General features: G+C 37.9%; 1 protein-coding gene across 1 annotated transcript in view; it reads right to left on the reverse strand.

The window, feature by feature from the left end:
* stat5a (signal transducer and activator of transcription 5a) overlaps window positions 1-12,556 on the reverse strand; it is a 180,381-nt gene extending 167,825 nt beyond the window's left edge. Inside the window, exon 1 of the mRNA XM_073856651.1 lies at window positions 12,321-12,556. The gene's annotated coding sequence lies outside the window, so the exon portion shown is untranslated. The remainder of the gene's footprint in view (window positions 1-12,320) is intronic.
* Between the last annotated feature and the right edge of the window lie 222 nt (window positions 12,557-12,778).

The raw sequence follows: 12,778 nt of genomic DNA on the forward strand, positions 1-12,778 counted from the left end.
GAAACTGCAAAAAATCAAATGGCATTGTGAGGCACTTTTAATTTTAAAAGTGTACCTTCTGCCACCTTCTCATAATATAATTTTAAATATAAAATCTCACATACCTGATTCTTTGTTTATCATTCAATATTCACCATGAGGAAGTGATGCAAGTATACTGCACATCAGAATGGGAAGCAATACCGTGATTGAAATACACAGGGTTCAACTTTTAAATACTGCTTGCTGCTACATTTACATCTGTCCATTTGGCAGATGCTTTTATCCAAAGCACCTTGCACTTGGTGTTCCCTAGAAACCATCCACACTTTGTCACTAACCATGTTTCCATCACCATGATATTATGCGCATTTTGAAGTATCGCATCAAAAACGAATGATGGAAACGCCAAATTTCTATAAAAAAGCCCTTAATTTGAGAAAACGTTTTTACCCTCGCTTGAGGTGTTTTTTAATTAATGCGAAAAATAGTAAACGCGAATAATGGGAGATGGAAACACTGTTGCCAACTTTTTCAGAGGAAGTTTGCTAAAGTCGGTATGATTTGTTGCTAAAAGTTGCTAAATGACGCTGTGACGTCACTTCGTGATGACATCATTACGTAATATCAAGGCAAAACCTCATCTTTATGTAACATACAAAATACACAATGAGTTTTCTTAAACTAACATGCCATCTCATCAAAAACATTATTTTAAATATGTTAATTCATTTAGATTTGTTTAAAACATATATATATGGTAGGCTATTTGATCAGATATTTTTATTTTTAAATATAACATTTAAACTAAACAGCTACACTCTTTAAAAAATCTGAGTTTATGTAGTCTATTTTCTTTTTACCTTGTAAAATCAACAATTAACAACAATTAAAGCACTATTTTATTGGTAGTTAATTTACCTAAATGAACAACAATTATACATGGTCTTTAGATTTGAGTCACTTTTCAAAAGTTGCTAAAAGTAATTCAATTGTATTTATTCATATAGCTTTACATTAGAAGCAGGGGAAAACACAGAAAAGTCGACAGACAACATAAGTAGGAAAATACAGCAGCTATGAATAATCTTTACAAGCGAGCGTATTAATAATGTAACGTATAGAAGAGGGTGCTTACTTAAGCCAATGTCGAATGACTCTTCGGGGTTAAAACCCCCTAGGAGAAAACCCTCCCGAATTTTTAAGCCTAGAAGGGAAAAAAGTCCTAGGAGGAAAAAAAACCTTTTATATTTTTATTTATTTATTTATTTATTTTTATGGGATGTAAATGGTATATGATAAGGAGATTAAACGACCAAATAACCAAGTAAACAAATAAATTTTACAAATTTGCTAAATTTGCTGCTAGGTGCTTTCGGGGAAAAAAGGTTGCTAGGTAGTCTGAAAAGTTGCTAAATCTAGCAACAAAATTGCTAAGTTGGCAACACTGGATGGAAATGCATTTGCCGAGTTTATTCTGACATAGCGTACATTAAACCCCTTGGGACTGATCATCTAGCTGTATCAGCTGACGTTGTCTTTCAAATATATGGGGCTTGACGTTATTGCAATGTCCTTGCTGCTAGTGCCTTCATCAAAACGCTGCATTCCATCTTCTGTGCACAGCATAAAGTTTAGCAATTACAAGCTGCACTGCTAATAAATTAATAACTTGCCCCATCTGCTCCCGACCAGGTTAGGTTCAGAGAGTAAGTTACCCTGGAAACAGACTCTGAATATAAGTTACCTCTCCTTGTGAAACAGGCTTGACTTACCCCGCTGTCTCGGGTTTAACATAACTCACATTCTGAAATGGAAAACCCAGAGTTTCCCTTATTTAATGGTTAACATTAGTGCTGCCTCACGATTAGTTGCGACTTGTTTGCAGAATAAAAGTTTTTGTTTACATAATATATGTGGGTGTACTGTGTATAATAATTATGTATAAATACCACTGATCTATATAAATGACTGGATTGCGCATGGAACGCTTAATGTAACAGCGTGAGGTGAAGCCAGCGCAGAGTTCGAGCCGCCATCTTGGTGTACCCAACCGGCAGACGGCGTCATTGACTTCCGTTCAAAAATCAATCAATTTTAAATTCAGCCGGTTTACAGCGTATCAGTCACGCAAGATTAATTTTAGGATATGTGTACGTAAATTAACTGTTAATTCTGGCAATGTTTATGTTTTAATCGGGCAGGAAAATGGATTTATAGTTTTTTTGACATTCAGCTACACGGTCAGCGTAATTTCTCTAAATAAGTTTAGGTAACTTGTAAGTTTAGATAACATAATTACAAAACCAGCAAATTATTGCATGCACATACGGTACAAAGTATGATTATTTATTTAGATTTCAGAATGAGCACGTTTGTCATTAATACTAAATATGTTGCGGTCTGTCTGCTGATCTTATACAGTAATGAAGATGAATGTATAATAACTGATTAAAAACTAAAATGTACAACTTTCAGTAAATAACTATGTACATGCTTAGGACGTTTGTGTTGTAATAATGTACAGGGTAATTTCAGATATAAAAACGAAGACTAGTAAAGTGATGTTTTATCATTAAAATCTGATCGCATCCATTGATTTAATAGACTGTTTGGGTATACCAACATGGCTGCACGGTGGCTTCACAGTTGTGACGTCATGCGCAATCCAGTCATTTATATAGATCAGTGATAAATACACACACACGCATGTATATAATTAAGAAACATTTGCATATATATATATGTTTATACTTATATTTATATATAATATAAATTATATATAAATATAAATATTATATTAATATATTTTTCTTCAAATTATACTTGTATGTGTGTGTATTTATATATACATAATTATTATACACAGTACACATACATATATTATGTAAACAAAAACTTTTATTCTGCAAACGATTAGTCGCGACTAGTTAACATACTTAGAGTTTTCACTTAACCACCTTTATGAAACAGGCCCCTGGAATAGGCCTTTGTTATTAAAGGACATTTAAGGAGTTTTTACAAACATACCTTACAAAAACGTTAACTGGAGTGCATCTTGAGACAAAACAATGGCACTGGTATATCTCAAGATATGTCAATATAAGCAGTTAAGAAGATATTACAAACATGCACTTTAGTCTAGGCCTAGACTTAAGCACTGTACAGGAAATGCCCCCCTAGTCTTTTTTCAAACCCAATGACCAATTCCTCTCATCATCAATCTGATCACATTGCTTCATTCATACATACAGGAATCTGTTTTGGGACAACAGGTGTGACTCTCATTTGCTCTGTGCATACAGAAGCAGAATGAACACTGATTTCTCCAATTCACAACTTGAGCAATGCTTGTAACCATAGCGACACATAATGATAGTAATAGAAAACTACTGCAAATCATTTCTTAACTATGGCAACTCGCTGGTCTGGACCTTTCAGAATCGTGGATCAAAAACAAAATTTCCATTTTAAGCTTATGTCTCTAGTCTTACAGGAGCTTCATTCGGACCATGCCTTTTAGAAATAGTTTGAATGAAAACAATGTAAACGTATTAAGTTTATATGGGTTCCTTATATGCTTTGGAAACTTCACGTAATTGACAGATGGAAGCATGGACTGAGATCACCAAACAAACGAGAAATACAGTGAGTGGGGACAAATTCACTAGAAATGACGTGAACATTAGCATTAAAGATCATACGCCACCCTCCTTTACAATAAACAGCACTTCATTGCTTACGTAAACCACAACAGTTTCTCTCTTGCTCATCTGATGCCGTTATCTTTCTGTCTACCCAAGCAGTGCAGAGAGCAAGACAAGCAAGACTAGAAGGAGCAGTCAAGGTCACTAGCAAGAGCATGTAAAACACAAAACAAACACGACTGATCAGATAATGTTTAATAAACAAACTTTCAGTGAAACGTAAAAATAGGAAGAGACCATTGAAGATGTTGAGAGTAAGCGAATAGCGACAAGACAGAAAGTGAAAGTGCTATTTAAATATAGATTTATAGGAAACCAAAATGTAGAACACAGACTTGAAATCTTCTGATGTTGGTCAATGCAGTAAAACAGCAGAGTTTACAGCGTTTTCCGACATTTACTTGTTTTATGTGACCTCACAGTGGCATTCTTTACTATTCAAGTAGCCATTATGACATAATTTACTTTTAAACTAAAACAAATCAATCAATAGAAAACTCTAATTTTACCAGTTTGTCATTCTTTTGAATTAACTTAATTAAACCTGCTCAATTATTGCTTGTTATGGAATCACATCAGCACCTTTCATATGCAAATCTCTTTCAAGTCAATTCATTCAACAGCCACCTTGAAAACCAACATGGGCAGCTTTTTCAGTCAAGCAAGTACAGCTCCTATTTAACTGGGAAAACACTAGAGAGGTTAAGTACACTTAAAATTTCAATTACATATTTCAAAATCAGATGTGAATTGTATCATAAATGTAGGGGTGTGACGGTTATTATATAACCGTGAGACCGACGGTTATAGTTGAACACCGTCATTAGAACTCTATAACTGCCAAAACGTGTTATTAAAATATATATTTTAAAACATATATTATCATAGAGAATGTTTAAATTAACATTGTTATTAATGGTCTAGGTCGTTTCCAACTGTATTTGATTCTTTGGAAAACAGCATAAGTGAGATGTGCAGATGACTCATGAGCATGGAGAATATATCAGGTCAATTGACCGTTCGCAAAGACCCGACCCCCTTAGTTACTGTCGCTACGTCCGACAAGATACGCCGCTCTCACGCCCCACCATGTTCTCGCGCGGTGAAAAATACATCGCGGAGCAGAGAGGACACTGACAACGTACTGACACACAGGACAGACCAGGTTACTTTTTGGTTACTTTTGATATTAAACATATTAAACAAACTCTCACCTTTCAAATCATCTCTTCCTTCTAGTTAATTTATAGCATCAAATAAACATGAATGATCATAAAAAGGAATGTTGTTTTAACCACGGAAAGGCATCGGTACACTCCGCTTTTCAAGTTTAAATCCTCCAATGTTAATGTACTAACTTTCCTGACTGCTTTGGATGACGAAGAAGTATGATTGGTCAGATCACCTGTCAATCAAGCTCCCTGCGAAGGGTCAATTGTTTTAAACGGGTTAGAGGGAGATACCTCCTAAAGAAGGGGGTCCTTGGGTGATAGCGGTGAAAGCACATTCACTGCTAGTTGTCTTGCTCTACGCAAGTAGCTAATCAGTTTCTGCTCGTTTGTCAGTTGTCCTATAACAGATGAACGTCGCAACGAGCAAGACACACATGGACGGCTATGGGCGCACTCACACTATCCAAACCAAACCGCGCTCGGGCGCGTTTGACCCCCAAAGCCTGGTTCGTTTGACTAGTGTGAGTGCTCTGTTCCGCGCCCGGGCGCGGATTGGTTAATCGCGCCGCGGCCGGGTTGCAGAGGTGGGCCGGAGCGCGGTTCACTTGGGCTCAGGCGCGGAAGGCTGTGGTGTGAGCGCAATCGCGCCTGAGCGCGATTCAAAAGGTGAAGACGTCAGTTGCGCGACCACTCACCTTCATCTGCCTCCGTAAAAACCTTTTGATGCGCGCAGCGGGGTTACGTGAATGTCCGCGCTGCGCACGTTACAGATCAACTAAGCAATATGATGACATGTGAGAGGGCTGTCTGTAATCGCGCACCAAACGACTCCGATTAAAAAACACAGACCTATCATTACGGTGGGTTCCAGTGTTCAGTGAGAGCTTTACTTCCTGCTTTTTTCAAAACAATCGCATCTTAATGACGAAAGCGCGCCCGGACTCGGATCGATAAAAGTACAGTGTGAGTGCGTGCACATGGGGGAGTAGGGAGGGGTGACATTCGCGCTGGGGCATGGTTTGGTTTGGTTTGGATAATGTGAGTGCGCCCTAAGTTACGAACCATAACATTTGACGTCATAACCGTTATCACCAATTCAAAAACCGGCACACATTTACATAAATTTATTTTTCTGACACCGTCATCAAACAGCACTAATTGATAAAGACACAGAAAAACTCTTCAATTTGATAGGCGGGCTTTCTTTTAAAGTTCCAATTTATCCTATTTATTTTAATACAAGTGGCACTTCACACCTATTAAGTGCTGGGCGATATAAACCAAATCCATATGTCTGTATGATTTTTTTTTTTGAGAATGCCGATATATGGTAAATATCTCTGTATATTTTACAGTGATGTCACTTAAGGCTGTCACAATGATTAAATAATCGTCTCATCGTGATTGTTTCAGATCACCGCAATGATTGCACATCTTTCTAAAAACACAAGGGGGAGCTGCAGCACCTGTATAAACAAGACAGTATCAGATGCCTCTCCTTAACTGACATTACAACGTGATACAATGCAAAGCCATTCAACACATGTGTACTAATCATGCTAATATGACCTTAGTATGATTGGCTACTATTTAATAGGGCTGGGACGATTAATCGTGCAAATGAGCGTTTTCTCAATGAATTAATTTGAATGAATTATGGTGAAATGACGCCACATCCAAAAGCCAGGGGGCGCTCCTGTGCAGAAACTCCAATTGTGCCACAGAAGAAGTAGCCACTAGAAACGCTATTCCAGAAAATGTCTAGGCTGCGTCCGAAACCGCATACTGTATAGTAGGTACTGAATTAGATGAAGTACCTACTTACTTGGCGTTAAAACAGTAGGTACTGTATAGTATGAATCCTGGTAGTACGAATGAGATTCGGACGTACTACATCCGCCATGTTGTTACATCACGTGACATACGTCGTCATCACGTCGTGTCATTTCAGCGCGAAAACAGCGGCGTGCCTCTTCTTCTTCGTTGGATAACTCCTCGTCCGGGGCATCATGGGATAGTAAAGCGTCCATCGTATGCACACTGCAAAATCTAACCGGAAGTAGTAGGTCATCCGGGTACTTTTCGCATACTGTTTTTCGAATACTATGTATTCGGACATACTACTCGCCTCGCCTACTGCTTTTCGCGTACTATATAGTACGTAGTAGGCGGTTTCGGACGCAGCACGAGGGATATTTATATCGCTGTTCTTCAGATTGTTTCAGGTATTTTCATGATAATAAAGAATATTTGAATGATTTTGTTTAATGAGTGTTGCTTTTTTAAATGCACGTTATAAACGACTCCGACTCATAATGATTTTAGATTGATAAGAACTTCTTACTGACCAAACACCGTAGTACACGCATGAACTGTGCATGAAACACAGAATCGGAGCCTTGCGATTCAGAATCGATTTTAGGCAGGTCTTTTTAATGGGACACGCGATTTATCGTCACAGCCCTACTATTTAAGGCCTGTTCTGGTATAGACAGTTTATTTTAATTGCATTTTAGTTATTTTTAGACACTTTATTGTGTTTATGTCTTATGAAGAATTTTCAGTTTGAAAGTTATATTTGTGTGAAAACAAGCCAAAAATGTATGAGAACTAAATGCCAAAGCAATAAAAAAGGCAATTAACCGTCAGCCAAATATTTTTAATTGTGACAGCCCTAATGTCACTCACAATCACCTTTATTAAAATAGTTATGATGAAAATAAATAAGGAACCCATATAACAGGCTTTTTCTCCCTGCTCGAAACTATACAGTTGCACAACATGTGAGTTGGTTGGAAAGCTTACGTCAGACCTCAGTGTATATTTCTGTCAGAGCTTACCGATATAGACTATTATCTCATATCATGTCCTGCTGGGAAGATACTGATGTATTACCAAAACTTGGTATATCACCCAGCCCCATCACTTATATAAAATATTTAAAAAATGCATAAGATATAAAATATCTACACACAATGGGGCAGTTTCCTAGACTGGGTTTAGAATAAGCCAGGACTAGTCCTTAGTTCTGGGGTGGGCATTCCTGGTCCGAAAGGGGCACTGTCCTGCAAAGTTTAGTTTTAACCCTAATTTAACACACATGAAAGTCATTTCCAAGTCATTCTTAGATCATTAAAATCATTTTTTCAAACACATACCTTACAAAAACAACCATTACTGGTGTGCATCAAGGTTGTTGTCACTTTAAGACATATCAGTGATATCATGTTTTGTAGTTAAGACAGCTTATGCATGCATTATAGTCTGGAACTTAACTTTAAGCCTAGTCCAATATTTCTAAATGTAAAGCTCCTTTATGGATACAATGTTGTACATTACGATGTGAAAATCAGTTTCTGAATGAGGTCTGAGGCAACTATCACATCTGAATTTCTTGCACTTTCATTTCCTCAGATTCTCTGACTTCTGATTCATGAGCTGTTTGAACTGACCTAACAAACATGTATTTACAGACATACAGGCACATGATGGAAAATATCAAAAAATTTACAGGTGAAAGACCTACACACCAATTTAAAGCTAGAATATAGAATTCAGGTTCACTTTAAGATTTAATGACCTTGTAATAAAATGGTCTTTAAGAGTTGTATTTCCCGATGGCTTATATAAAGCAGCCAAAATGAACACGTGCATATGAAGCTTTCCTTGGAAAGGCATTCAAAAAGACGTTTTACCATTTATCAAAAATGAGCACTTGGTTAAAATGATGCTAACATTAAAATGCATTTTCAAGTGCTGGTTAAAGATCTTTCCGCAAAAGTACACTCATACACAACAACATACAGCTAGAACACACATCTATGCCCTTTACTTCGATTTACCAGCTCCCTCTATGTTTTTCTTTCCCTCAGTACACTGTGTGCTGGTCAACATGTTAAATGTATTCCAAGTACAGCGATCATGCGCTGTGAACGTTACCAAATACTATGTCAACTAAGACGGGAGGACATCAACCGCACAAACTTTGGCAGCGCAGGTCAAACTAGGTTACAGTATATAGTCCAGCTAAACAAACGTACAGTGTGCCAACTGCCTTAAATCTTCAAATTCACCTCCAGTTCAGTGACATATGATATTTCACTATTAATGCCCCACCATGACCCATTCTTTCCTGATTTCATATTAGTTTAACTAGCCAAACATTTGCACTTAGATTTGCTTCTAGTTGGCTGAAAAGAAAGAAATTCGATGCTGACTAAACTGAGAAGAGACACTAAGAGAGAGGAGTGTCCCTTTTGTTGCATGTAAAAAAGCTGACAAGTAATTACAGAAAACAATCAGTAAATACTGAAGATCTTTTAGCACATTACACATAATTACACATAATCCAGTATGTACAGTAGGTACAATTAGCAATAAACCATTCACATTTGTGGATTTAAAGTAAATTTTACATTTTTAATGTATATCCAAATGACATATTGGCCCACGTAAACCAAATACAGAGAGACACAAAGAGACAAATGGCTATTTGTTGGTCCAGTCCCCACCAAATTGTTTGTGTGTTTGCTCTATGTTGTTATGACACAACAGCTGTTTCAAAACTTGTGTGGTCTGAAGTAAACACCTCCCATGCTAAGTTTCTGCCAAATGAAAACACATTTTGAAAAACAGCGTAAGATCAATGAAAGACAGATGATGGTCAAGTACATAAACACTTCACCCCTCAGCATTTCTCCAGCCGGAATCGCGAACACAAACGTCTTAACTTAAACAACAGCCTGCAAATGTGCAGCTACTACAAGATCTGTATGACACAATGTGAAACCAAAGCTGCATCTAGACTGCTTTACTTGTGTTATACTAAACTGGGTTAAGGTTAAAAATCAACTTCCATCAACAATTTATGACATCACAGTCTGATACACGGTACACTGTAACACTAATAACATTTTTACGGCATGTCGGTGATGTATTATCCAATTCGAGAGGTTAGCGTTTTGTCGCAACAAAATCTGACTAAGCAGATGGGCAGCTCCTTGCCAATTATTAATGAAGCCGCAGGAATAGAAAATTGTGTGTTAAAATATCATATATAATTGATATGGTATTAGTAATATACTTGAATTCAATTTTTCTGTTCTAATGTACATGTAGGCAATTACATTGAAATAAAAGCCTAAGCAATTGCTAGACAAATTAGGAAATAAAAGAGCTGTAACCTGTTAATAAGCTTGATTATACTTCTTTTGTACACTTGGTTAATCTAACCAATAATCTGTACACCGCAAAATATGGCAAAAGCTGTAACAGATCCAACTATGGATTTGGCTTGCAGATCTTATAAATCTGGTTTCACTAGATCTCTCTTTGTCAGGAAATTATTAAATCTACTCAAACATCAACTCTGTTATGGAGTTAATACTTTAAATCAACCACGAGGCAGATACAAAGAAGGTTAAAATAACAAGCAAGAGACGAAGTGATGCAAATATAATAAAGATGGTTTATTAAATCTAGTTGCTTGTGTTCTTAACAGTCTGACTTCATCAATTTGACTAACTTCATCTGACTAGAAGCAGATTCAGCAGGTATTATTTATTATACCAACCAACCACAGACAATTTACGGTCTCACAACATTCTCATGAAGTTAATAAAAACCTTGAGATGAGATCACTGGAGACTCATATTAGCATTAAACGCAATACAGTGCCAACATAAGATTAAACATTAAGAAAAGTAAATGTAGAATAGCATGAATGAAATGTATATAATAAAAAAGACTAAGATAAAATAATAAAAGGTCAATGATAAAATAAATGAATTAATGGAAAATGAAATACTGTAGTAAATGAAATAAACACAAATGTATGTTTCTACGCAGATCTTTCAACTGTAAGCAAGACCAATAAAGTAAAGTCTAATCCACAACGTCCAAATTTACTAATTAGCATCAAGCTCCGTAGCAGTGCCATTTTCGGTTCTGCGCATGCGTGCGAATTTTACACGACGGTCAATGCTGCGCTCAGTGTGCGAGCGCTGCAGCACGTTTTCCTTTGATCAACAAACAAACAAGCAGCATTGCTATATGAAGTAAATCAAAGCAGTTAGATGTGTTTACGTGCTAACACTTTCTATTCTACACGCTTTGTACATTAGATTTGATAAGTTGATAAAACTGCATTAAGTCATTTTCACCGTGCGCTCAAATAAAGCATGGGATTTTGACTGTTAATATGCAAATCGGTTTCCTATCTAATATAAATAAAAGGAAATGCGCCCCTTGCAAGCGCATATTACCATCCTGCATGCGCCACGTGCACATGCGCGAGCGTTCATAACAAACAGTAGCGAAAATTGCACATATATAGGCTGCAAATGTATGTGAACAGAAAAAAGCGCGCGCTCGCACGGACGCACGCACACATTTGTCACTGCTGAACGGAAACTAAACAGTGCATGCTGGGAGATAAAAGAATCTGCTGTGGAAGATAATATCAAAGAGGAAAATAGAGAACATGCCTACAACTTTCTCACAAGAGTCGGGTGTCAGGAACTAATGAAAAGATTTAAAAAGTAGCTGCAGTGTGTAAAAATGGTCCCCATGCCCTTCACGTAAGTGAACAGTTAAAGCTAATCAAATTGTGAAAGCACACGCACATCTTTTATCCGCGACTCGTCGCGCTTTAGGTTGTTTGTCTCGTGGCTAGCTGAAAGTGACACCTCAAACGGAAGGACAGTTCATATTCAACAAGACGCATGACTTTAATATCACACACCCTGGTGTTATTTGCATCTTCGGTAACCATCATAACGTAGAGTGTCAATTATAAAACCCCACGATCAGATCAGACAGAGTTATGTGGTTATTTCAATCATTAACTGTCCTAACGCGTAAACTTTCACCCACTTTTGCCCCTTGACTCTTCCAGCGGGAGCCCAAAAAAGACCACAGACAGCTCCGCACTATTGCTCAAGTTCTCTCTTCATAACGGTAAATTCAACAGCTTGGTGAAAACTTTCGCCCGGAGCGTGGATTTGTTTTCTTCAAAGTATCAAATATGTCAGAATTGACTTTACGTCAATCGTGTAGAATGATCAAGTTGGATTGGACGAGTTAACAGCTATGTACGTTGAAATGTGAGCTGGACTGTCCGTGAGTCTTGACAGCCGTTCTGGAGGGGGCTGGACTCTCTGCCTGTTGATCCGATAAAAACCAGTGTGCGAAAGCTCGGGGCTTGCGAAACACCGGTGTCAAAATGCGTCCTGTGCGAACTAAACAGGAACCTTAAAATTAAGATGTTCTCAGTCATGTCACGAGGCACTGAAAGCAAGAGCGTCGTTTAAAAAGCGTGAAAAGTCCAGCGGCGTGAAGGTTTCAACGCCGTGGACGTTTTGTTTACTGGGTTGTAGATAACTGTGCACTTCAAACAACAACATTTGGCATCGACAAACAACATGTGAGGCGCGCTAAAAGCCCAAGGTTGCACGAGACGTACCTCGACTGGTCGTGTAAATCCGCTGTCGTTGCGCATAAAAGTACAGCAAAGCTCCAGATAGCGTCCACGACCCAGAAAGGCAACCTTTCTGCCCCGTCTATCTCAAGCACCAGTGGGCTACGCAGTTTTTCATGTGCTTCTACCCCTCCTCTCACTACTCACTCACTCACTTTAACCGCCCGCTTCCGGTGTTGTTTCGCTGGTGAGGGAGTCGCGCAGTTTATGCGAGGAAATGCATAAATATAGGTTGTTACGTGTAGTTTTTAAAGTCCGTTTTCCTCAAGGTACTTTAGTGAAGAAAGAATAATTTTTACGGCTAAAGGTCTTATTTGACAGGGGATGAGAGTCTAGATTATAAAGGCGGTTAGCGGAGCGCGAGGACTGCTGATTGGGCTGAATGTTTACGCGTGACTCGAGCTGTCGTCCGGACTTAAGGATATTTATTTAGAGTAATAAGC

The sequence above is a fragment of the Misgurnus anguillicaudatus genome, chromosome 19 (genome assembly GCF_027580225.2).
Source record: "Misgurnus anguillicaudatus chromosome 19, ASM2758022v2, whole genome shotgun sequence".
Classification (NCBI taxonomy): domain Eukaryota; kingdom Metazoa; phylum Chordata; class Actinopteri; order Cypriniformes; family Cobitidae; genus Misgurnus; species Misgurnus anguillicaudatus.